Source organism: Kogia breviceps, chromosome 13, assembly GCF_026419965.1.
Source record: "Kogia breviceps isolate mKogBre1 chromosome 13, mKogBre1 haplotype 1, whole genome shotgun sequence".
Classification (NCBI taxonomy): Eukaryota; Metazoa; Chordata; class Mammalia; order Artiodactyla; family Physeteridae; genus Kogia; species Kogia breviceps.
The window spans coordinates 4,083,894-4,110,923 of NC_081322.1; the positions used below are offsets into that span (position 1 = coordinate 4,083,894).

Here is a 27,030-nt window from a genome sequence, read left to right on the forward strand (position 1 = left end):
CTTTCCTACGTGCTGTGTAATTGGGTAAACAGCTTCCATGACCTCATCTGTAACCTCAGAGATTCGCTTTTTCTAATCAAGCGTCATGGCAGGATTAGTAAACGAATTTGCAAACTCAAGGGAAGTCCAAATTAACGTTGAATAAAAGATTTTGCAATTGAATAAAATGTAATGCACTTGCACTTTCTTGAAGTTTCTCCTGCTGGGCATGAAGGTCATTGTCTTCTAAATTCTGTTTACAAACTGAGCAGTTCCTTCTTTAGCTCATCTCTCTCTTCACAGTAGTTTTTTTTTTCAATGAATTTTATATTGGAGTATATACGTTGGATTTACCATGTTGTGTTAGTTTCTGCTGTACGGCAAAGTGAGTCAGCCATATGCATACATATATCCACTCTCTTCCAGACGTACAGTACCTTCTAATAGACAGCTAGCAGAAACCAGTTGGTACTGCCTGGAAATCTCCATAAGCGCTCCACCAGTCTATGAGGTATATTTGCTAGCTTCCAAGGCACCACAGGTGACAGCTGTGAATTGTTGGATTGCTATGCTAACGGGTCACCATTTATTCAGCCTGCTGCAGCAGTTGACTTATTCTTGTGCCAATCTTCACTAATAGTTGGTTCAGCATTCTTTCCAGCCTTTGCTAATGGCTTTCTTGCTACTGTTCCAGTCTTTGCGAACAGCCTTGGTCCACAGCTTTTCCAGCTTCTGCTGGCTGCCTACCCCTGCAGCCGCTGTCACACATTTTAGATATTTGTTATAGCAACACCTCACTCATAGAAACACATTTTTCTATCAGCTCATTTTTGCTTATTATGAATCACTGCAAAACATAGTCCCCGAAAAGGATCACCGGTGACTAGCTCACGAGTCCGTAGACCAGCCATTTTGGCTGGACGGATCTGGATGGTCTCACCTGGACTCACTCATGTGATTACGTTCAGCTGGTGTGTCACTGGGGTCTGGTTGTTTGTGAACGGCCTCACTCACACGTGTGTGGTGGATAGCAGGAGCCACGGGGACAACTGGGTTACGTGTCTCCATCACGTAGCAGGGAAGCCGAGGCTTCTTGGTGTTGTTGCTGGGTACCCAAAAGAGCGAGAGAAAGTACATTTCAATTCATAATCCTTTTCAAGTCTTCGCTTGTGTCACATTTGTTCATCTCGTTGGCCAAGCAAGTCAGTGTGGGAGGTGATCATCAGGTTCAAGGAGAGAACTTTTGTAAATGGCCTGTGACAGATGGTGATGCCTGAGGTTGGTTTTGGATGCCCAGGAGTTTACAGATAGAGAGGTAGGAGGGAAATTCATTGCAAAAAGAGGGAGCGTTATATTGAAAGCCGGGGAGGAGTAAACATCATAACCGACTCTGAAAATACGTGATGTTGCCTTTTCTTCACATTGCCACCGTTCAACCTTGCATGTGTCAAGCTTTGGAATAGAACTTAGATTATATTTTTAAATGTCAAATTTGAATTCCATCCCATTTGCCTCTGCTGATAGAAGAAGTCTTAAAAATCATGAAGAGAACAGTCAGAAAATGCAAATTTTTAGAGTTGACACAACTTGCCTTTCAGACAGACTTCTATTGTCATCACTTTCTAAATATGATAAAATTTCAACTCACAGACAAATAATAAATGAATGATGAATATTATTTCCATTCAAGACAAGTCAGATTGGGAGTGGCTTTGGTGGTGGACGGTATATGAAACTAGTAAAGCACACCCGTGGAAACCCCTGAAAAAATGGACTCTGTGGCCTATGATGCATTTTACATAGCTGAGTAGAACGGGAACCGATGACTAAGTAATGTTTATTGGCGATGGTCTGTTTTATGCAGAAAATGGTTTAGCCGATGATAGCAGTTGACCTGTTTTGTTATGTACCCTATTCTATGCTTAAGGGACGTTACATAACTCTCCATATTCTGATGTTCTGAAATTGAAAGAAACATCTGTGTTTAGATGCATTTCACATTTAACTGCAGGGGCTAGAAGATTTTGCTACTAGATCTGTTTTATGCCACCGCCAAGGTGTCTGTTTTTCAGCATGTTACCTCTGTGATCTAGATGATGAAAATTGCTCAGAGCGGTTGTAACCCAACTTTATATCTTGGCTCCCTCGTGACCTATCTGATATGACAGTTTTCAGAAGAAGAATGTCATACATTTGAAGATCAGTGAGTTACTAAGCTGTTACATCTAGAGTCTTGCAAAATTATTAATATTTTTTTTTGGCAGAGGTGTGGGGAGATTAATCTCAGTGTCTCAGAGGTGAATTAGAGACTGGAAATACGGTTCACCCTTTCATTTTAGCACTGTCCAGAGAGCTGAAGGAACTTATCCAAAGCTATGAAGCCGGTTAATTGCAGAGTTGAGTTCCTAACCCAGACCACCCATCTGGACTAGTGCTCTCTACCACATCATGCTGCCTCTGGTCAAAATAAAGTTTGTGGGGCTTCCCTGGTGGCGCAGTGGTTGAGAGTCCGCCTGCCGATGCAGGGGATGCGGGTTCGTGCCCCGGTCCGGGAGGATCCCACGTGCCGCGGGGCGGCTGGGCCCGTGAGCCGTGGCCGCTGAGCCTGCGTGTCCGGAGCCTGTGCTCCGCAACGGGAGAGGCCACAGCAGTGAGAGGCCCGCATATCACAAAAAATAAAAATTTGTGGCACAAATCAATCACCATTTCATAGCTATTTCAAAGTGTTAATTACATATTTGAAGTCAGCCCAAGTTCTAGGTGCCTAAGATAGGACAGTGAACAAAAGATAATACTTGCCTTCATATAGTACCAGCTTAGTTAAAATATCACATAACTAATGGTTTTGACATTTTATAACTGTTTGCCCTTACATTCATTTGTTCGGGAAATATTTCCTAAGTACTGCATATACGTCATTACTTTTATAGGCACTGGCAAAGTGTCAGTGAATGAATTAAAAATGAAAAAAAAAATCCCTGCTCTCAAGGAGCTTGTACTGATAGTACAGTATTCATTTTTAAATGTGTTTTTTTAAAATAAATAAATATCATAGTGTAAATATAAAATATATAAACATAAAACATAAAATAAATATCAATATTGTAAATATAAACATACACACATATAAATAATACGGCATAGTGCAAAGGCAACTTCCTTGTAATCAGGGGATGTGGATTTTAATTTTGATTTTTGCCTCTGAACAACTTTATGACTTTTACAAAGTTACGTAACTTCCCTGGGTGCACATTTACTAGTCTGTGAAACAAGGGGAGTAGACTACACCTATATGATTCAGTTATGAAAGCATGCCGGCCCTGGCATCAGGCATTGCTCTTAGAAGCCCTGGTTCCTTCCTTTCTGTAGGGAATGACATTAGAGGACAGAGCTCTTGCTGTTTCTTTTCCTTAAAAGTGTCCATCTTCTCCCATTTATCTGAGTCATCTCGACCTGCTTCTGATTCTTCCATCCTGTTTGCTTCCTTTCTGCACTTGCAGTGCACAGTTACTGTACCAATCCCAAGCCTTTCTACAGATCCAAAATAGCTTCTCTGTTATTCTTAGGGAAGTTGGTACATGTCGACTTATTCTGTTTCTTCTTTCCTTCTGGGCCCTGGAGAGTGGATCAACCTACTTTTCTTTCTTTTTTTTTTTTGGTGGGTATATGGTTGGATTGTGATTTACTCTAGTTCACACTTTCATCTCTCCAGTTCTTATATCAAATCGGTCTGCTAAGAGTGCAGTATTCTTCCAGTAGTGGTTTAGCCCTTTTTTCCTGTTACAATTTTCTGAACTAAATCCTTTATTTTTATTATTAAAAAAATTTTTTTTGGCCACACCGCATGGCCTGAGGGATCTTAGTTCCCCAACCAGGGACTGAACCCAGGCCCACAGCAGTGAAAGCTCGAAGTCCTAACCACTGGCTTGCCAGGGCATGTCCCTTTTACTTTCTTTTAGTTTGAGATTTGTTCATTAAGTCACTCATTTATATATGTGTCATGACTGTGTTTGGTATTCCAGATAATAAGGTGAACGAGACACACCCTGCAGTTGTAATTCTAATCGAAGTCCATGCCACCAAAATATTGATCACTGTTTTCACTTGGTGATAGATACACGGAGACTCATTATACTAGTCTCTCTATTTTTCTGTATGTTTGAACATTTTCATATTAAAAAGTTAAATTAAAAAAACACCCCAGGGGCTTCCCTGGTGGCGCAGTGGTTGAGAATCCGCCTGCCGATGCAGGGGACACGGGTTCGTGCCCCGGTCCGGGAGGATCCCACGTGCCCGGGAGCGGCTGGGCCCGTGAGCTATGGCCGCTGAGCCTGCGCGTCCGGAGCCTGTGCTCCGCAGCGGGAGAGGCCACAGCAGTGAGAGGCCCGCGTATCACCAAAAATAAAAAAAAAAAATAAAAAATAAAAAAACACCCCAAGTGCCAAGAATGCATCTTATAAAGTCACCTCAGTTTGTTATCTATTTTGCTGAGCAAAAGCCATCTCACCATTGGTCAGAAGGTCAATTAGGGATATTTCTTATTTCACAGAGAACTTATGTAGAGTTTTAATTAATTAATTAATTTATTTTTTTGGTACGCGGCCCTCTCACTGCCGTGGCCTCTCCCGCTGCGGAGCACGGGCTCCGGACGCGCAGGCGCAGCGGCCACGGCTCACGGGCCCAGCCGCTCCGCGGCACGTGGGATCTTCCCGGACCGGGGCACGAACCCGTGTCCCCTGCATCGGCAGGCGGAGTCTCAACCACTGCGCTGCCAGGGAAGCCCGAGTTTTAATTTTTTAATTTTTATTGAAATATAGTTGGTTTATAATGTGTTAGTTTTGGGTGTACAGCAAAGTTATTCAGTTATACATATATATAATCTCTGTTCCGTTTTATTTTTACTTATTTATTTTAAAAAAATCGTTATTAATTTATTCCACGTCTTTTATTTATTTACTTATTTATTTATTTATTTATTTGGCTGCGTTGGGTCTTCGTTGCTGCACACGGGCTTTCTCTAGTTGCGGCGAGCGGGGGCTACTCTTCGTTGTGGTGCACGGGCTTCTCATTGCGGTGGCTTCTCTTGTTGTGGAGCAGGGGCTCTAGGCTCGCAGGCTCCAGTTGTTGCAGCACGTGGGCTCAGTAGTTGTGGCATGTGGGCCCTGGAGTGTGCAGGCTGCAGTAGTTGTGGTGCGTGGGCTCAGTAGCTGTGGCGTGTGGGCTCTAGGGCACCTGGGCTTCAGTAGTTGTGGTGTGCAGACTTAGTTGCTCCACGGCATGTGGGATCTTCCCAGACCAGGGATTGAACCCGTGTCTGCTGCTTTCGCAGGCAGATTCCTGACCACTGTGCCACCAGGGAAGTCCTGATATCTCTATTCTTTTTTAGCTTCTTTTCCATTATAGGTTATTACAAGGTAATGAATATAGTTCCCTGTGCAATACAATAAGACCTTGTTGTTTATCTATTTTATATATAGTAGTGTGTATCTGTTAATCCCAAACTCCTAATTTATCTTCCTCCCCCACCCTTTCCCCTTTGGTAACCATAAGTGTGTTTTCTATGTCTGTGAGTCATTTCTGTTTTGTAAATAAGTTCGTTTGTATCATTTTTATAGATTCCACATATAAGTGATATCATATGATATTTGTCTTTCTCTGACTTACTTCACTTAGTATGATAATCTCTAGGTCCATCCATGTTGCTGCAAATGGCATTCTTTCTTTTTTTTTTTTTTTTTTTTTTTTTTTTTTTGTGGTACGCGGGCCTCTCACTGCTGTGGCCTCTCCCGTTGCGGAGCACAGGCTCCGGACGTGCAGGCTCAGCGGCCACGGCTCACGGGCCCAGCCGCTCCGCGGCACGTGGGATCTTCCCGGACCGGGGCACGAACCCGTGTCCCCTGCATCGGCAGGCGGATTCTCAACCACTGCGCCACCAGGGAAGCCCCCTATTTCATTCTTTTTTATGGCTAATAGTCCATTGTGTATATATGCCACATTCAATTGTCGATGGACTTTCAGGTTGCTTCCATGTCTTGGCTATTGTAAATAGTACTACTATGAACATTGGGGTACATGTATCTTTTGGAATAAGAGTTTTCTTCGGATATATGCCCAGAAGTGGGATTGCTGGATCTATGGTAACTCTATTTTTAGTTTTTTTAAGGAACCTCCCTCCATACTGTTCTCCATAGTGGCTGCATCGATTTACATTCTCACCAACAGTGTAGGAGAGTTCCTTTTTCATTTTTTAAAGTGAATATATGACTATATGTAGTTAACAGATTCTGTGATGTAAGTACCCTCAAATAAATTGCTTCCTCCCTTCTAAAAGGATTCTAAAATTCACATTTATATTATGCATTTGTGCAACCATGGAAGGCTGGTCTTGACACCAGGATATAGTGCTATCCTTATATTTGCAACACTCTCAACCATTGCCTATTTGACAGTGGTGGACCCTTCTGTGTGTAGATGACCTGTGTTCAAACCATGCTGATTCTCCAGTCCACCCATCTGCAGAGATGAGCTGTCTGCAGGAGTTAAAGCAGCAGACTCCACACACATCCTCTCATCTGCTGTTCATTCCTCAGGGCTGTGCTGTCTCCTTCCTCGCAGGTGTGGCTCATTCGAGTGAAACTCATTTGACCCTCATAACAAGTCAATGCGCTGATGTGTTTAAATTTAGTTTTCTTGTTTAGGAGATTCTCATTTATGATACTCATTTGCCTTGTAAACATTTTCTCCCTTGATGATTCCAAGGAAAACAAGAGTCCAGTCAGACTTGAATGATCATGTCTTAAATCAGTGAAGTTCAAAATAATAAACTGTAATATACATAATCGTTTGTCCATTACAGCTTGATTAATTCCAAACTCCCCACAATCAGGGTAACTTTTCTCCTGGAAGCATTCTGGAAAAAGTTTTGCATGCCAAATGGGACACATAAATGAATAATTGTCTTGTAAAATATTAAAATTGACTTAAAAAAAGGATTCTCTGGATATCTAATGTATGCTGGCTGAAGCAAGTTGTTTCCTAGCAAGCTTATCCACTACTAATTACAATGCATTTTCCTCCAGTGCTCATTTAGTCCAAATGTAAATATTCCAAACATAATTACCCTCAGAAGGTTACTGCATGGTAATGTTTGCTACAATCTGGGAACATTCCCAGTGGAATAGCTCCAGTTTTCTCATTTCTCTATTAATAGCTCCCTACATTTTTTTTTTTTCCTTTTTACAGATGTTTTTGAAAATCTTTGCTGGATGCTTTTTGTTGTTCAATAAGAATTTTAAACCTTTTATATTTTAATAATAATTTGGAAAACTCAACATCTTCTCCATAGTCATCAATTTTAATTTTTTGTGTCACGAATCACTAAAATGATCATGAACTAAAAAGGAAAAAAAATTAAATAGGTGTCAATTTTAATAAAAATTAAAATATGACTCACATTATAATTCTGTGTATCTTCTTTTCCCAATCATCTTATTTATCATGATTTAATATTGAAGTTATCGATAAAATATTATAAATATAAATTGCAGGTACTCTTTTATATCTGCTGATTAAAACAAACAAATCATGTTTTTTAATCAAAGTTTATTGCAATGTATATAATAGCATTCTACTTGGACACCTAGGAGCCTATAGTTATGCATGTGGTCTGGGAAGAAATATAAATTGGCAATTGTTATTTTATATATTTCTCACATGGGCAGAAAAGCATGAATTGTTATAAAAACAAATACGTTACTTTCTGAGTTTTCAAAAGTACTTTATCTTTTTCTAATCATAAAAGTTAAACATGTCCATAATAGACAAATCAGAACATATATTTAAAAAACAAATACAAAAAATCCCAGTAGTTCCATCATCCAAAAACAGTTAATATTTTTGCACATTTATTATGCTTCTGTATTGAAGTTTGTTTCTTTTTAAAAATTATCGTATTATTTCCTCTCCTCATTGTAAATTTTACATTTTTAATATTTCCAAAGTTTAATCATATACCATGATATTTAATCACATTACTATTTATGGTATCTTCAATTTTCTTTTTAAAATACTTTTGTGATTATTGTACATTTGCACATTACAAGTCTTGTATATAGGAATTTCTTCAAGGAGAATAATTCTAAAAGTGGAATTATTGGGTTGAGAGATACAGTCATTTTAAGTTTTTTGATGTACTACTAACAAAATGGTTTAAACTGGTTTATACTACCAGAGAGTCTGAGAGTGCCTGTTTTAATACCTCCTTACCAGCATTCAGTATTTTTATTCTTGAAATAAGAAATAAGTGGAGAGATGAAAATGGAATCTACTTGGATTTAATCATTTCATTCTGAAAAAAATTTAAAGCCTTCTAATGACGTTAGACTTTTCTATATTTCTAACATGCATTAATTTCTCTTTGGGCAACTGTCTATTCATATCTTTTGTTTATATGTTTACTGGAGACTTGTTTCACTATTTTTAATTTTAGAAAGCTTCCTCGCAGAAATGTGATAAATATTTCATTTTATGCTTGCTTTTTATATTTTGAATTTTACATTTAATTCGTAAATTCATTTGGTATGTATGCATTTAATGAAATAGTATAAGGTATGGGTTATAAATAATGATCTCTAAGCCCATGACTTTCCCTAGAGTCATTTAATGAATAATTCTTTCTTTTTTTTGATTTGAGAAGTTTCCCTTATCGTATATTTTAATTCGTGTTAGTACTATTATAAAAATTGTGGTAGTACTCTAACATGTTAATGTTTGAACATGTTATATTTCTCCTCATAATTATTATTTTTCATTTAAAAAATTACTTTGCATGTTTATTCATCTAAATATGTTTTAAGATCCTTTTGAAAAAATTTTTTAAATGGTTTTGGACTATCAGTGAGCCTATAAATCAATTTGGGATGATTTGACACCTTTAAATTATTCAGTTTTCCTTTCCAGGGACATGGTATATTTTTAGCTTTTTCTTTATGTAGGTCATGAAATGTAACTATTGTGAATGAAGTATCTTGTCTTTTACATTATCTAGCCAGATATTGGTAGATATCTGATAACAATATCTGTAATAACAATATTTATCTATATAATAATATCTATCTCTTTCATTGTCCAACTAGATATTGCCAGGTACCTAATAATAATATAATAATACCTATGTTCACTGAGGTTTACTTGGGGTTTAGTAAACAATTATGTTATTTAATTTTCAAAAAAGTATGAGGAAGTGGACGTTTTGGTTTCCATTTTACAAGTAAGGAAGCTAAAACTTAGAGCATTTGGGTAACTTGCCCCAGTTTGCAGCTTCTGAGTGACAGAGCCAAGTCTCTCTGACCTCCTACCTCAAAGTCTGTGCTATTAACCACACCACACTGCAATAGGAAAGTTATTCCATTTTATATTTTTGACTTATACTCTGATGGACTGAATTTTAGGATTGAGAGGAAAGTACATTAGACTTACAAATTTCAAGTCAGCATTCTTTATTCACTGTTGCAGACTCCTCAATAAATCCTCTATTGAATTTCAAAGAATACTCCAGAAACAAGAATTCTCAAATGACTGTCAGTAGAACTTGTCAGAAGAAGATTAGAAAGGCTCTATTAATATTTTTGCACATATTATGTCCTTAGCACAAACTTTGTGGTTTAAAAATTTTGCCTCTCTCCCAACCCTGGAATTTCTTATATGCAAAAAGCTTCTAGACACTTCCAGAAACTCCTATTTAATTTTTTTAATACATTAGACAGCTATCATAATGACATAGTATTAATATACCTACTATGGTCGCAACAGGAAAAATAAGAGGGAAAGACAGGTCATTTGCCTCTTCAAAGGCCATTGAAAATTATGCTCATGAGCTCAACACAGCTTAATTGACCACATAAGTTAAAATGACCATTAAGAAATGGATGATAAATAATAGCTTCTGGGGCTTCCCTGGTGGCACAGTGGTTGAGAGTCCGCCTGCCGATGCAGGGGACGCGGGTTCGTGCCCCGGTCCGGGAGGATCCCACGTGCCGCGGAGCGGCTGGGCCCATGAGCCATGGCCACTGAGCCTGCGCGTCCGGAGCCTGTGCTCTGCAACGGGAGAGGTCACGGCAGTGAGAGGCCACGACAGTGAGAGGCCCACGTACCGCCAAAAAAAAAAAAAAAAAAAAAAAGCTTCTGAGCAATAACTCTAGCATTTCTTCAGAATGAAGAAGAGTCCTTAAAAAATGGGACCAGACCTTATATTTTCTCAGAAACCTGTTCATTATCAAGGATACTTAATGGAAGAGGAAGGAAAATGGCTCAGTGTTACAAGATTAAGTCATCCAGGATCTTTGGTATTCTGATGGTTTCTGTCCATCATGGGTGCAAAAGTCACCCTTCTTATTTTTATTTAATTTTTCTGTACGCGGGTCTCTCACTGCTGTGGCCCCTCCCGCCGCGGAGCACAGGCTCCGGACGCGCAGGCGCAGCGGCCATGGCTCACGGGCCCAGCCGCTCCGCGGCACGTGGGATCCTCTCGGACCGGGGCACGAACCCTGTTCCCCTGCATCGGCAGGCGGACTCTCAACCACTGCGCCACCAGGGAAGCCCCACCCTTCTTATTTTTGATATATCATGTTTGCATGCTTGTCCACGTGGTAAAAAAAAAAAAAAGAAACCAAACAAACCAAAGTATACATTGAATTTTTGGGTCCCTTCTTTTCACTGGGCCACAAGTATGGATTATCTTTATTTAGACGGTAAACTTTTTCTTTTGCACTCAGTTCTTCTGAACATGTGTGTATCTTGTCTAAAACTGAGGTTTTGTTGTGATTTTGAAGGATTCATTAGAATCCAGTCTTGCAAAATATTTCCATGTGTAAGAAAACATACAAACACCATCTTCCTCAACATTCTGTAATTTTGATCAGAGAAACATTGGGACTGGAAGGTATGAACTCAGAGGCCATGGCAGATTAGATGGTAAAAGTAGAACTTTGTTGCTCGACTTGCATCAGCTATGAACTCCATCTTTTCTTTCTTCACTTGGTCGTTTAGACTCTATAAATGCTTCTCAAAGGAAAATTCCAGCAATGACTGAGAAGTGGCTTCCATACCCAAACTGAATACTCTTTGGGAGATGGGAGTCTCTCTGGTCTACTGCAACACAATGAAGAGAGTCTGAATCACCAAGGCAATGAGGGGTTGATTGCAAATCTTTTGGCATAGCATCTCATGCTTAGAGTAACTGCATTCTGAAATACTGCAATCATTATGAGAATCATGTAACCTATTTTAAATATCAGATAACCATTAGAGCATGCTCAGAAGTTAGTTGTAAAATTCATAGATGTGGATCCTGTTTTGACAGCCGAGAACATTCCCCAAGCAGCCTTGGATTCTCCTAAGCCAGTACTTTTCAAACTGTACTGTGCATACAAATCACCTGAATGAAGGTTTTTATTCTGTAGGTCTGGGGTGGGGCCTGAGATTCTAAGTGACGTGCAGAGATACTGACACTGCTTGTTTGTGGACTCCACTTTGAGAAGCAAGATCTTGGCCAAAAGAATCCCAGCTGACACTTAGATAAACCACTGAGAAGGTAGCCGTGACTCCCTTAATATTTCAATAGCTTCTACTGCTCCATTATATAGCAAAGAATTTGAGGGGTGAGGCTTTGTAACTCCTAAGAACTTGCACATAATTCAAAATCTCTTTATAGCCTGCAATGAAAAAAGCACACCAGAGGATCAGTAAAAAAGTCCTTCCAAAAAGTAACAGTCTCCATTATTTTATAAACTATAAATGGAGTAAAACCTTTAAAAATTGTGAATCACTATGTTGTACACCTGAAACTTACATAATGTTGTACATCAGTTATACCTTAATAAAAAAAAATGAAAAATAAATAAAGTCTTGGCAATGGGGGAAAAACGTAACAGTCCTTCAGATTTTGAAACATTGCAAAACTATTCTCAATTGGCCTTTATCAGGGTGCCTTGAAATGATAGATATTTCTAAAGGGCCTCTTTCTCTGTAATAGGCTGGCATGCTTCCCTTTTGATGTTCAATTAACACCGCATCTTTGACTACTGACTTTTGTAGAAAATCTTTGCTGGTTATTGCATGAAAGAATATGCTCTTCTGGGACACTGGCAGAAAAAGTATTAAAAGAAAAGCTCAGAGATAGACGCCATGGTCATGACATTGAAGTCCCAGTAAGACAGGTTCGCCGGAGGCACTGATAGTTGTGCCAGCATGGAGACCGCTAGAAAAGGCGCCCACTGTGGTAATCAGTTGCTTTCTGATAATATTCTGCATTAAGCACACCATATGTTGTGACCATCCCATAGAAGACCTGAGCCTGTATGGTCTTGACTTGACCACTTGTAGGAACAGCCGTCCGGTGGCCGTGGCGCTAACTCTGTAAGATCATGTCCGGCTTGTGTGAGACAGGACCAGCCAGTGCAAAAGCAGGGAGCAGCAGCTCCAGGAAGAGTATGTCCTAACGGGGAAGGTCTCATTGGTGGTCTCTGCAGTGGTCAGGTTTTTCTCTTGGTTGTTTTAAATAAGGGAGGAAAATGGATATGCATGTCTCATCCTACAGAAAAATCTAGAGAAGCAGAGGATCTCAGTGGGGGAAAATCCAGGAGTGGCTCAGTAAGCCCATGGCTGGTCAAACCCTCCCTTTTGTGCACGTGCAGAAATCATTCCTTTCTGAAACCAGTGCCAGCCTCCTCTCTTCAGGTCCAGTGTTTGCCTCTTCCTGCTTCCCGTACTTGCAAAGTCCAGCCTTCCCTCTTGGGCTCCTCCCTTCCGATACATGTTATTTTAAATTCTTTATCTGCATGTATAATACTTTACAGCAAACCCCTGGTCGTCACTTTGTGTGTGTGTGTGTGTGTGTGTGTGTGTGTGTTTTGAGAGCCTATTTTTTTCTTATCTTTAAATTCTTTTTAAAATTTATTTTTAATTAAAATTTTTATTACGAATTTTTTTAAATTTTATTTTTTATTGAAGTATAGTTGATTTACAGTGTTGTACTCGTTTCAGGGGTGCAGCAAAGTGATTCAGTTATACGTATATATATCTCGATTCTTTTTCAGATTCTTTTTCCTTGTAGGTTATTATAAAATATTGAGTATAGTTCCCTGTGCTATACGGTAGGCATGACATTTTTCCTAATAATGATTTTTTTTTTTCTATGACAGAAGAAATAGAGATAGGAAGCTTGGAGAATGTAGAATTGTAGAAAATCCAAAATGGTCCGTAATTCTTATCATTCAAAAACAACCACTAATAACATTTTAGTGTCGTTTTTCTGTTTTCCTCTTACTAAGCATTTAAACATTTGGTTTTATTAAAGCCATATAAAAACTTAGAAAACTTTTTAAATTATAGAAACTTCTCTGAGACTCCCTGCCCCTCCCCCCACCTCCTATGCCACGTGTCACTTCCGGGGGATAATCATTTTCATCAGTAGTCCACTCACTGTTTGTAAGGGATTTTTGTTTGTTTGTGGTGGTTACTCCTGAACCTCAAATAATACATTTCACTTCTATTTCTTTTATTTATTTTTTTATTTAAATTTTTTTTTTAATTTTTAATTTTTTAAAAATTGAAGTATAGTTGATTTACAATGTTGTGTTAGTGCCAGGTATACAGCATCACTTGTATTACTTGACTTATTAATTTTAGGTAGGATTCCTCAACTTGTCATGAAAGATGAGGAAATTAGAGCACCTACAGATACTCTGCCTTTGTCCTTCCTGAGTTTTGTTAAATTTTTAAAATCGTTGACATTTATAACGTTGATATTGTCTCGTGGCTTTCAGGAGATCTTCCATGCTGTGTTTATAGGTTGAGTTTGGAAATATAAACCCAGGGGGAAGAGAGGGAAAAGGGAGTGGGGAGGACCCAACACTCTCAGTACTTCTTATTTATTTATTTACTTTTATCTTTGGCTGCGTTGGGTCTTCGTTGCTGCACGTGGGCTTTCTCTAGTTGCAGTGAGCGGGGGCTACTCTTCATGGTGGTGCGCGGGCTTCTCATTGCGGTGGCTTCTCTGGTGGCAGAGCACGGGCTCTAGGGGTTCAGTAGTTGTGGCTTAAGAGCTCTAGAGCGCAGGCTCAGTAGTCGTGGCGCACAGGCCTAGTTGCTCCGCGGCATGTGGGATCTTCCCGGACCAGGGCTCGAACCCGCGTCCCCTGCATCGGCAGGCGGATTCTCAACCACTGCGCCACCAGGGAAGTCCTCTCAGTACTTCTTTAATTAGTTACACTGATAATATCGCCATCCTGAACTGACTTTTGCCAGTGTTGCCTCTGAACTTGGAATTTCTCTGGGCCTCCTTTAGAAAGGACTCCTCTTACCTGAGAACTTTTGGACTGTAGTTTTTCACTCCTCTCTTTGCCCCTTCAGTCTGATCCTAATTAGTTTCTGTCTTCTAGGACTTCTGCAAACTTCTGGTCACAGCTGCTAGCTATCTCCATCCCATGGAGATATATTATGTTTTTAATCTTCAAAAATGTTTTTTAAAAATCTATGTGATGGGGCTTCCCTGGTGGCGCAGTGGTTGAGAATCCGCCTGCCGATGCAGGGGACGCGGGTTCGTGCCCCGGTCCGGGAAGATCCCACATGCCGCAGAGCGGCTGGGCCCGTGAGCCGTGGCCGCTGAGCCTGCGCGTCCAGAGCCTGTGCCCCGCAACAGGAGAGGCCACAACAGTGAGAGGCCCGCGTACCGCAAAAAAAAAAAAAAAAAAAAATCTATGTGGTGGCTCTTCTGTCATTTCCCTGGGACTTCAGGGAGCAGGGGGTTCGATATGTACGTTCCGTCCAGCACTTGGCAATAGTAGGAATAACTTCCCCTGCATGGCATTGGGTGGTTTCAGCCATATTATGATAAGCCTAATATCTTACTAATTGAATTAATTTAGATCTTAATACAAACAAGATCACGTCACATAGGATCATGTCCATGTTTATTCAGATGCCGGGACCCAAAGCTCCCTTTTCCTCTTCATCTCCGAATTCTGCTAGTGGCTCTGCCTCCTCTCATTTTCTTCTGTTAGATCCAGTCTTATCCTAACCACCTCCTATGTGGTTCCCATAAATGCACCCTGCAAAACCTGAAGGGAAATTGAGGAGTAATTATGTCCCATTCCTACTTAAAACTACATTAATTTATTTTAATTTATTTGTTTGTTTTTGCGGTACGCGGGCCTCTCACTGCTGTGGCCTCTCCCGTTGCGGAGCACAGGCTCCGGACGCGCAGGCGCAGCGGTCACGGCTCACGGGCCCAGCCGCTCCGCGGCACGTGGGATCTTCCCGGACCGGGGCGCGAACCCGCCTCCCCTGCATCGGCAGGCGGACTCTTAACCACTGCGCCACCAGGGAAGCCCCATTAACTTATTTTTAAGTACTTATTTAGCACCTTCACTTATTGGGCCCTGTTCAAGGTACCAGGCGTACGACGGAGGATGAAACAGTGACAAACACCCACCCTTGTGGTGCTTATATTCTAAGAGGCAGAGACATGTTATATCCTGTAGGACTGCAGCCATCAGTTCCACACAAATTGGCAAACACTAGAAGGATAAAACGTGTAATGCTGCCAGCTTAGTAAACACATCATTGAAACTCCTGGCTGGCTTACTGATACCCTAAACTGTTCTAATGAATTACTAGGTAGTCAGTGGATATTTAATAATGATAAAAATAATCACATTAAAAAAACAAATAAATATTATAATTCAATTCTTCAAATTTGAAAGCAACATCTATGTCCTACAACAGAGTAATGGTTAAAAAGTTGTGACATATCTGTAAAATGGAAATATGCAGCTATTATAAACAATATTTATAAAGATTTTTTGAGTGTGTGAAGATTTTTTTAAGATGATGAGAAAATTGTTATAAGTAAAAAAATCACGTATAAAATTGTGTAGTTTGATTCTGTATGTTAATTAAGCTGTCTCAATATTCAAAAATACAACAGGATCACTGCTTTCAACTGTGCTCTGTGCAATTCCAGATTAACATCTTGGACAGATTCCATAACACTGTGGTTACTTTCAGGGTTCGAAGTATAGTCTAGTTTTAAACCTTCAGTCTCATTTCTGATTCAATTTCTTTTCCTTCCCTCGTACAGTAGTAGAAGCTGGAACTCTGAACACAGCAGAAGTAGGGGAGGGCGTACAGCTGGCTCCGGACAATGGAGGCGGTCAGCATCCACCTTTTGTGAATGGCCCCCGGGTCACAGGTGGGGAGGCATCACTTGTCTCTCTCTGGTTCGTCGTGTTCTTTTTTTTTTTTTTTTTTTTTTTTTTCCGGTATGCGGGCCTCTCACTGTTGTGGCCTCTCCCGTTGCGGAGCACAGGCTCCGGACGCGCAGGCGCAGCGGCCACGGCTCACGGGCCCAGCCGCTCCGCGGCATGTGGGATCTTCCCGGACCGGGGCTCGAACCCGCGTCCCCTGCATCGGCAGGCGGATTCTCAACCACGGCGCCACCAGGGAAGCCCCGTTCGTCATGTTCTTGTCCGATGCCAGTGCCTCAGAGGATGAGATGGTTTCCAGACAGGTGAAGTGTGGGTCCCTTGGGGCAATGCTCAGCTTTCCCCAGGTCCCCTCTGTTGCTGTGGGGGAGAGAAGGGCAAACTAGACTTCCTTCAGGTCACCCAGCTGTTTGCCCTCCCGGCTTCTCTGGGTTGTGCATCTAACACACATCTGCCTCCGGGGCAGCCCTGTGCTCTTCTGCTTCTCCTCTAACTCTCCCCTCCTTCCCTGGAATCATGAGACTTCAGGTGTCCCTGCCGTGTCCTTTAAAACCATGGCCAACTGATTGGGGGCAGGAGCCTTCACCTTCTTCTAGGCATACTGTATCTTCAAGCCTTATTGGGAGTGGTTTTTCTACTCTCAGCTTCAGACCTTTCTAGACTAGAAATGGACGTTAGTCTCTATGCATGCCCCATAAACAATGGGAGACACTCCCAAAGCCATCTCAAACGCCTTATTCCAATGGCAGCACAGAGTTACAAAGGGGCTGCAACTTAGCAGGCATCAGTCAGGGAGCAAGATGCTAGGCTCCTCTTCTTCAAGTTACCTGTGAATTGTTCTCCTGGATTTCCTCCCCTCACCCCTTTGGTGAGGCCCAAAGGCCCAAAGGCCTTTCCTTTGGTGAGATGAAGGCAAAAAGAAAGGAGTTTCCTAGGGTGGTGGTTGGTAGTGGTAAGGTTGCTTCTATACCTTTAAATAAGCCCTGGTAGAAGGTTTTGAGTCCTAATTATTATTATTATTATTTTTGTGGTATGCGGGCCTCTCACTGTTGTGGCCTCTCCCGTTGCGGAGCACAGGCTCCGGACGCGCAGGCTCAGCGGCCATGGCTCACGGGCTTAGTTGCTCCGCCGCATGTGGGATCTTCCCGGACCGGGGCACGAACCCGCGTCCCCTGCATCGGCAGGCGGACTCTCAACCACTGCGCCACCAGGGAAGCCCGAGTCCTAATTATTAATGGCTCTTTAGAGAATGATCTCAGCTTTGGGCAGTAGCCACAATTCTGGACTAACAGGAAAAAAAAATCCCATGCAACAATTCACTAAGCAGGAAGACTAGAGACACTTCCAAGTTTAATAGCTTTTACCCCATTATTTGTATTATTTAATTTGTATTATCTGAAAAAAAAAAAAAAAAAAGTCTTCTCAATTCATCCAACTCTTGCAGTTTTCTTAAACGTCTTAGGTATTGTCCTAGTGTCAGAGTCTGCCTGGCGTCTGTCCCCAGTTACTAATGTTGGTATTATAGACGGGACCAAAGCTTATGAAATGAAATGGCTACCCTGTTCTCCCTAACCTTCTACCCGGTCCAGATACCATGACCTTAACCCCACTCTTGTCCTGTCACTAGGAGCAGGCAACTGGCCTCTACGCCTTTGACAAGAAGAAATAGAGTTCAAGGTTGCCAAACAGGACAAGTGGGATCTTGCTCCCTGCTGTCTGATTTCTTACCTGAGCTTTCACAGCCAGGCCCCTCGCTCTTATGTCAGGGTCCAGTATGGCGAATTGCATTGTCACTGATGCTCATCCACAGCCTGGACTTGTCCTGGGTGTCCTGCTTTGCCTCTGAATTTTCAGGAAGGGCATCCTATGCCCATCAGCTTCCGTAAGCTCTAGTGCTAGATTGTGACCTATCACTGGCTTCTGCCCATGCCGGTTCACTGAAACTTCTTTCACCAAGGATAAGAACAGCCATGAATTGCAATATTTTTAAAAATTGTACCAAAACACACATACGTAAATATAAAATTTACCATTTTAAGTGTACAGTTCAGTGGCACTAAGTAAATTCAAAGGTATAACCATCACCATTGTCTATTTCCAGAAGGTTTTCGGCATCTTAAACAAAAATTCTGTATCCATTAGACAGTAACTCCCATTCCCTCCCTGCCTCTTTTGCTGCTGGTTACCTCGGTTCCACGATCTGTCTCTCTGAGCTTGCCTATTCTGGATATTTCATATGATATTAATGTTTTCCCCAAGGCTTACTCACCTCTGGTCACACTGATCACTGAGTGCCAGATTTTTATGTTTTTTTGTTTGTTTGTTTTCTGTTCTTTTTTTTTTTTTAATTGAAGTATAGTTGGTGTACAGTATTATATGTTACAGGTATACAATATAGTGACTTACGATTTTGAAAGGTTACACTCCATTTATAGTTGTTGTAAAATATTGGCTATTTTCCTTGTGTTGTACAATATATCCTTATAGCTTATTTTATACCTAATAGTTTGTACCTCTTAATCCCCTATCCCTATCTTGCCCCACCCCCTTTCCCTCTCCCAACTGGAAACCACTAGTTTGTTCTCTGTATCTGTGAGTCTGTTTCCTTTTTCTTATATTCACTAGTTTATATTTTTCGATTCCACATATAAGTGATATCATACAGTTTTTGTCTTTCTCTGTCTGACTTATTTCTCTTAACATAATGCCCTCCAAGTCCATCCATGTTGCTGCAAATGGCAAAATTTCATTCTCTTTTATGAGTGAGGGGAATTCCGTTGTACATACATACCATATCTTCTTGATCCATTCATTTGTTGATGAACACTTAGGTTGCTTCCTTATCTTGGCAATTGCAAATAACGCTGCTATGAACATTGGGGGTGCATGTATCTTTTCAAATTAGTGTTTTTGTTTTCTTTGGATATATACCCAGGAGTGGAATTGGTGGCTCATAAGGTAGTTGTTTTTAGTTTTTTGAGAAACCTCCATACTGTTTTCCACAGTGGCTGCACAAATTTACATTCCTACCAACAGTGTACGAGGGTTCCCTTTTCTCCACACCCTCTCCAGCATTTGCTGTTTTTTTAAAAATGATCAACAAGTATTAGCAAAGTGCTAAAAACTGCCACCAGGCTGAGATTTTCTGTTTCCTTAATTCAGAAAGATTGGAAGCCAGTTATGTAATACTATACCTGTAGACCACTGAAGCGAGTTCACGTGCCACTAGTATTAAGAGGCCAACATTTTGGGCAGTACTAATTTGTAAATGTTTTACAGTTTGCTCATGTTTTCCCTAGTGTTATATAGGCTCTCCAAACTTTACTTAACCTAGTATAAGCTCCTTATATACATGTAGTGAGAAGAAACTTTAAATATCTTTTATAATTCCTTTTCCTTTGGAATCATATTTCTGAAATTATTTTCCTGTTGATTTAATTATCAAGAAAAAATTGCAGTTGCTGAGCTCAAAAAGATTATTCGAATTTACCGAGGCAAAAAAGGTTAAAAAGGAAAAAAAAGGAAAGAAAGAAAAGAGAAAGCATGTTAATTCTTCTTTAATAATTCAAGATTTCAGTGATCCAGAAGTATTGGGGGAAAAAAATCACCTGAGTAATAAAGCATGCATCATTTGAATGGATTAAAGTTCAAATCACTGCAAAGCAGCTTATTTCTCATCCATCACCATGGATACAAAAGGACAGCTCAAGTGCAGGCATCTGACATCACAAGCATGTCCAAACAGGCCAGGGAGGAGAGCCGAGCCACAAAGGACTGGAAGAAAAGCCACAAAGGGAGGGGAGGAAGAGACAGAGGGAAAGGGTTATTGTTAAAATGATAAATCAGAAGTTCAGTTGGGAGGATTGAATAGGTGGAGGCACGAGGCCAGCTGAGAAGCTTGGAGACCAGCGGTTGTTTACACTGACCTTTAAATACCTTCTTAGCCAGAAACAGAACCAGAGTGAGGCTGAGAGGAGGTGTATCAGATCATTCGCTACTCAAACGGCCATTTCGATAGTTTCATTTGTTCTCCTTATTTTATTTTTAGACTTTAATTTTAACTAATGTTCTAAAGCTTTCCCTTGCGTGGCCAGTGGCTAAGACTCCGCAGAGGCTCGGGTTCAATCCCTTGTCGGGGAACTAAGATTCCCTGAAGCCGTGCTGTGCGGCAATAAATAAATAAATACAAATAAATGAGAGTATTTAATACAGGGAACCGGTACACAGGTGTTGAAAGGCTGAAAGATCACAAAGGGATCACCAAGATAACCCAGATATTTGTAACTGCAAAAAGCAATTACCTGTATGGATTAGAGGAATAAACAAAGAGAGGTAGGGTCACTAGAACCTAGGGGCTCAGAGAAAAGGCCCCACAGGTCTGGTATCTGCACCCAGAGGAGAGAGCTCTAGGTATGTAGTCCTAGGAGCAGCAGAAGACATGTCAGACTAGAGCCAACTGCTTCTGCTGCTGGAGCAGTGCTGGATGGGAACAGGGCCATGAAGAAGGAATGTCTCTCTCCTGAGCACCTGCCTTCTAAACTTTCCCCAATGCCTTCTGCTATCAGAACCTGACAGCGAGCCAACTCACAAGGGAGTCTGGGAAATGCACTTAGCCAAGTCCTAGTCCCAGCATCACACGATAGAATACAGAAAGGCAGGCTAGGAACTGAGAAACAATAGGCATATAACTGGCACCATTCCAGTTCAACTTTGGCACTGACATAGTGGTGGTACTTAGCGAATCAGTAACAGCCACCAGTGGAAACTGCCGGGTTCTGGAGAGAAAGGGGATAGACTAACCATGATAGGGCAGCGGTCCTATTGTCTTTCCTAAGAAGGATCACCATTGAAGGTAATGGTGTTTGTAAGTATGAGACACTCTCTGGGAAGTCCCATAAATTACCGGTGGGGAAGTCTTTTGACAGTGGAGGGTCAAATATAAATCGGAAGGGGTCAAAGGACCACAAAATTTGGCTGATCTGATCTGTATTTACAGACTGGGGAACTTAGAATTACATGTGCTCTTCTAAAAAGAACTTTAAAAAACACCGGGCCATCTGAACCTATTGGAATAAAATTATTATCACTTTTGGGGACATCTATTGGTTTTGTCCGTATTCCTTCTTCTAGTAACGGCATGCCACTTTTCCTTTGGAGAAGCACCTCTCTCAGCTCTTCTGGGTGAACATAAAAATACAGGTGACTTGATCATACCCTTTCCACCTCCCCAGGCCAGGGAGCCACTTGGCCACAGTAATTAGTTCATGTTCAGGTATGAGCAGAGTTAATACCAGTATTTCTGCTGTGGACCAATCAGAAAAGAGGTGTTCTTTTTCCTATGGGGTTGCTAGATGAGTAGAATGTAAGTTTGGCGGTTTGGTGGTCAAACTTGGCAGGGAAAGCCTGCCTGACATAAAACCTACACATAAAAAAGTGCATGCGGGCTTCCCTGGTGGCGCAGTGGTTGAGAGTCGCAGGGGACGCGGGTTCGTGCCCCGGTCCGGGAAGATCCCACGTGCCGCGGAGCGGCTGGGCCCGTGAGCCGTGGCCGCTGAGCCTGCGCGTCCGGAGCCTGCGCTCCGCAGCGGGAGAGGCCACAACAACAACAAAAACTAGTAAACATCTCAATAGCTTTATTTCTTTCTCCACTAACAAAATAACTTATAAATTTCATCAAGCGATCAAATAAGATTTATCCTTTAAAGAAAGTAATAGTCAAAGAGTATCAGCTTTCTGTACTGCAAAGGCAATAACAAAAATCAATTAGACAAATTAATCAATTAGACAAATTAAATTTGTTTTTATAAGAGCAGACTACTTTCTGTGTCCCCAGTTTCACTCTTCTTTATACCCTACTCAAGTTTCCCTAAGCCATTCCATTTTTTAAAACATCTGGTGTATTAGATAATGTTTAAAAGTTAATATTATGTGTTGGCAACCCACTGTTTACCTGTAATTTATAAATTTAAAATTTTCTAGCAATATGGACACCAAAAAGTTAGATTTAGAATTTTCAAATTTTGTATTACTTATCACAAAAGGTAAAATATATAAGAATATACATATTCTTATATATATATATTCTTTTTTTTAAGAATTGTATTAAATGGACAACTGAACTTTAGCTAAGAATAATTATATGCTGGTGTACTTTCTAAGTTGTGATGATTTCTAGTAAGCCCATTTTAAATTATAGTCATTGTGATTTCTGGATTGTCGACAGTTGGAAAGTCTACTTACTAGTCTATTAATTTTATGAAGCTTCTAACAAATTGTTCAAACACTTAAGTTTCCCCATATGCAAAATGGGAATAAGTCTACTGGTAAGCATTTCTAGGAAGATTTTAATTGATATCATCTGTATCATTGCCACATAGTATTAAACAAGGCAAACAAGGCAGAGTCCTGCAAAAAGTTAACATTCAGTTAAATCTGGAGATATTGCAATAACAATATAAGCCCCAAAATATTAAAAATAAAACTCCAAAATGCTTAATTATTAACATAAACTTTTTCATAAACATAATCTTTAAAAATAATAAGTCTGGTTCCTGTTGCTTATAATTTCAAGTGGCAGAAATGTAAAGATGTGATTTTGTTGGCTTTGTTTCCCTTTTTTTTTTTTTTTGAAAAGCAGACTTCTATGTAGTATATAGTAAAATGAAATGGCAAATAGTATAATCTTAGGAAATTCCAGCCCTATCAGAATCATATCAAAACCAGGTAAAATCACATAAAAACATTTGAAATTATCTCCTATTTGGGGATAACCTTTAAAAAAATTAGTTCAATAAACTGATTCTTAACTTATGTAGGTCTATAAATTCTTTTGGTCTTTTCCCTAGGTCCAGTAAATTGATAGTCACTGTTATTCCAAATATGATAGAGTGAATAAAACTGTACATTTTAAAGATCTTGAAAATGTGTTAGACAATTTTGTGGAGACTCCTCAACTTTTTTTTTTTTGTTTGTTTGTTTGTTTTTTTGCGCTAGGCGGGCCTGTCACTGCTGTGGCCTCTCCCATTGCGGATCACAGGCTCTGGACGCGCAGGCTCAGCGGCCATGGCTCACGGGCCCAGCCACTCCGCGGCACGTGGGATCTTCCCGGACCAGGGCACGAACCCGTGCCCCCTGCATCGGCAGGCGGACTCTCAACCACTGCACCACCAGGGAAGCCCGAGACTCCTCAACTTTTAAATTCTTTCTTGCTTGCCAGCAACTCTACTCACCTGTAGGTGAAACACATTGAAGGCCTTAAATTTGAAACCTGGAATTTAGCTGACCTTGGATTGAATCCTGACCGCACCACTTACTACTTTAGTATCTAGTGGTAGATCCTTTAACGTTTCAGAATGTTTCCTCAGGTAGAACGCTGAATAACAATACCAGTCTAGAACCTGAAGGAAGCCAGAATATTACACTGACTAGCACATTGTTAGTGCTGAATAAATTATTGTTTCATTCTCAGCTCTCCTTGAGTGCTAGCAAACCCCAGTTTGACTATTTGGGGAGAGACTCTTTTTGTTTTTGTTTTTTAATCTAGTCCCAGGATGTTTTTTGACTCTTTATAGCAACTTCCTTTAAAAGTAATCCATCAATGCGTTTACTGAACTACATAGTATTAACTTTAACGGAGTAATAACCAGTGAACTCGTTTAACGAAGAGTATTAGCAGATTTAAACAAATTAATGAAAAGCTATTTCCGTGCAGTTTCTGGTATTACTCATCTTAATTTTTTTTACTAACAGATGATTACTATCTTCTACCGATTATTGCGCATAGAGACGACTGTATTTAATTATTGTATTGTTTAGGTGGGTTAATCTTTAACTTGAAGTAAAATATACTGACAGGGTAAAATGAAAGGTTTGACACAGTGCAAGTCGAAAACAAGGTCAAGCAAGGAACGGAATTACCGTAATTCATGGTCAGAAGATTGATTAGAACGCCTTTGCCTTCGAGAATTAGATTCTCCGCAGCATGAAGGTGCTAGAGAAATTAACAAAGGCGAGAACAGCGGAGTATGGTGTTAAGCCAGCCTGGTAATCAGAAGGTTCAGAAAGGCTTGAAAGAAACTTCATCGCAGAGAGGATTTTCTTTTTACCTTCCCTGCCTCCCTCAATTAATGCCGTTTGATACACTTGTCAATTATTTTTGAAGGGAAAATACGCCTTAAAGCAGCTCTCAATAGGTTATTGACATGCGCCACAAATGTCATTCCACCTCAAATCCCTTCCAAAACCTAACAATCACTTTTAAGCCTAATTCGGGGCGCTTTCGTGCTTCAGTAAAGCCAGGTCTTCGAGGCAGGAGCATCAGTACACTTACTCCACATCCTCCTGAAAATCAGCAATTTCAGTGCTAAGACAAGAGAAGCGACTAGCTACGGCTTTCTAATTTCTAATTTAAAACCAAGCGATTTCCAAAAACGATTCGCGACAATTTTCAGTGTTTTCAATTACGCAGTCGCTCATTTCTACAATTCACTTCAAGTAACCCCTTTCCTCTCCGCCCGCGCCCTTCACCCCCCACCACCCAGGGCCCTAGACCCTCTGCGGCCGCCCCTGGCTTCGCGCAGCTTAAAGGGCCGGATGCGCTTCTCCGAGCTTCGGTGCGCAAGACTGCGCCAATCTCAGTAGCCTCTACAGCCACAGCGGTCAACCAATGACCGCCTACTCTCGTACTCATCGTCCCGCCTTCCGGTTCCACTGAAGCCAATAGAAAGAGCCCTCTAACAACAGAAGCCAATGGGAGGTCGGGGGCGGGCCTATTATTAGCTGCTGGCGTCCCGCAGTGCAGTCTGGGCCTCCCCCTCCGTTACCCTGGAGCCGAGGTCGCCGCGCCGCTGCAACCCAGGAGCTGAAGTCTCCGCCCCTACCTTAGCCCCGTGTTCAAACTTCCCGCACCCCAGCCCCCTGAGCGCCCGCCCCGCAGCCGAGTCTGGCACCCCGTCTTCGGCGGCCAGACGCCGAGGCCCCGCGGACTGAAGGCAAGGAGGCGGGCGCCGTGTCGGCGTTGAGGAGGGGCGGGAGCGGTTTGGAGGTGGGCTTTGGTGTGGCCGTGGGAATAGGGGGAACTTGAGGGTGCGAGGTGAGGCCGGGCTGTGCGGGACCCGCCGAGTAGATGGGGGCGTGCGAGTGGAGTTGTTAAAGGATTAGGGATGGAGGAGGATTGGGGGACGCGGGGAGAAGAAAAGTCCTAGGAAAACAAATCTGGAGTCCGGCGGCTGGGAGGGGGTTGGAAGGAGGGCAGGTTGACCGAAAGGTGGGGGCTTGGGAAGTTAGGGTGAGAACGAGTTCCGGAGGGGTTGCTTTGGGGGGGGGGTCAGGAGGATCTAGAGAGGGGGTTCGGAGTTATTAGAAAGCCCTAGAGGCCTGTAGACACTGAAGATGGGAAAGGAGGGACGGGGCCAGAAGGGGAAGGAGGCTGTGAGGCTCTTGGTAGCCCTGGAATTAATAGGAAGTTAAGACTGTGGTTAGAGTGGAAAGGCTCTTTGGTGCAGGCTGTGAAATTTTTACACATCCTTCAGAGATGGGATGAGAGGAGGGGAGAGTTGGCGAAAAAAAAAAAAAAGCCTTCTTGGCATCGGTGAATCGGAGTGGGTGCTCAGATACTTGGTGTTTTAAGTCGGCAGGACCACGGGGCGGTGTTTTAACAGTGGTGAAGAGCACGGGTCCAGTTCACCTGAGCTTAATCCCCTCTCACTGACTTTCACCTGAGCTTAACCCTCTCTCACTGACTTCCACCTGAGCTTAAACCCCTCATTGATTTTTACCTGAGTTTAAACCCCTCTCGTTCACTTTGTGGCCTCGGACAAACCACAAATATCAATTAGTAACAAATTAGGTATTAAGCAGGAGAGTAATGCTGTCTGGTCTCTGTGTCAAGTTTCAATCGCTTTCTCTAACTGGGGCAACAAAAATGAAAGCAGGATATCAGTTAGGAGGCTGTTGTAGAAGTTCAAGTGAGAAAAGATGGTGACTTGGACCAGAGCAGTTGCAGTGGGGATGGTAAAAAAAATCATCAAAATTGGAATATATTTTGGAGATAAAACAGCCTAGTTTTACGGATGGTTTGGTTGTGGGATGTGAGAGTAGGAAGGAACCCGGGATGATCCTTAGATTTGTGAAATGGATAATTTAGTAGATGGAAATGCTAGTTAATGTGATCAGAAAAATAGGAAAGAATCGGTAGGAGTAGAAAGGAGATAGATCGTGATTTTGTACTGGCATGTAAGTTTGAAATGATGTTTACATACCCAGCTGGAGTTGTCAAATCGGAAAGGTGAATATAAGAATCCAAAAGGCAGGGTAAATGAAGCCTAGGTGAGATCACCTAAGGAGAGAGTGTAGATAAAAGAAAAGAGGGCCAAATATGTGGTGCCTTGTGTACTCCAACCTTTAGAGGTCAGGAAGAGGAGGCAGATTCAACAAAGAAGACTGGGAAGAGACAGCCAATGAGGTAAAGAGAAAGCCAGGAAGGTAGGTGGCTATGGAAGTTAAGTAAGGAAAGAGAGTGTTGTAGGCAGGAGGGGCTGGTCAGTCTTGTCCAATGCTGCTGTGGGGTCAGGGATGAAGAGGACAGAAAATTGGTTCTTGGATTTCACCAGGTTGAATGCCATTGTCTCTTTTGACAAAAGCTATTTCAGTGGAATGGTCGTGATGAAAACCTGACTAGTTGTGGATTCAGAAAAACATTGTTGGAAAGGAAGTAGAGATGACATTCTAGATTATAGATTACTCTTCGAAAACTTTTACTCGAAAATTGGAGAGGAGAAATTGGGTTGTA

At 41.5% G+C, this 27,030-nt stretch overlaps 1 protein-coding gene across 2 annotated transcripts in view; it reads left to right on the forward strand.

Annotated features, from left to right (window-relative positions):
* Window positions 1-27,030, forward strand: part of LCA5 (lebercilin LCA5) — a 150,581-nt gene that overhangs the window by 54,804 nt on the left and 68,747 nt on the right. The window contains exon 1 of one of the 2 annotated variants that reach the window (XM_067011269.1): window positions 23,235-25,231. The exons of the other annotated variant lie outside the window; for it this stretch is intronic. The gene's annotated coding sequence lies outside the window, so the exon portion shown is untranslated. Of the gene's footprint in view, window positions 1-23,234; window positions 25,232-27,030 lie in introns of those variants that run through there. 2 annotated transcript variants of the gene reach the window in all.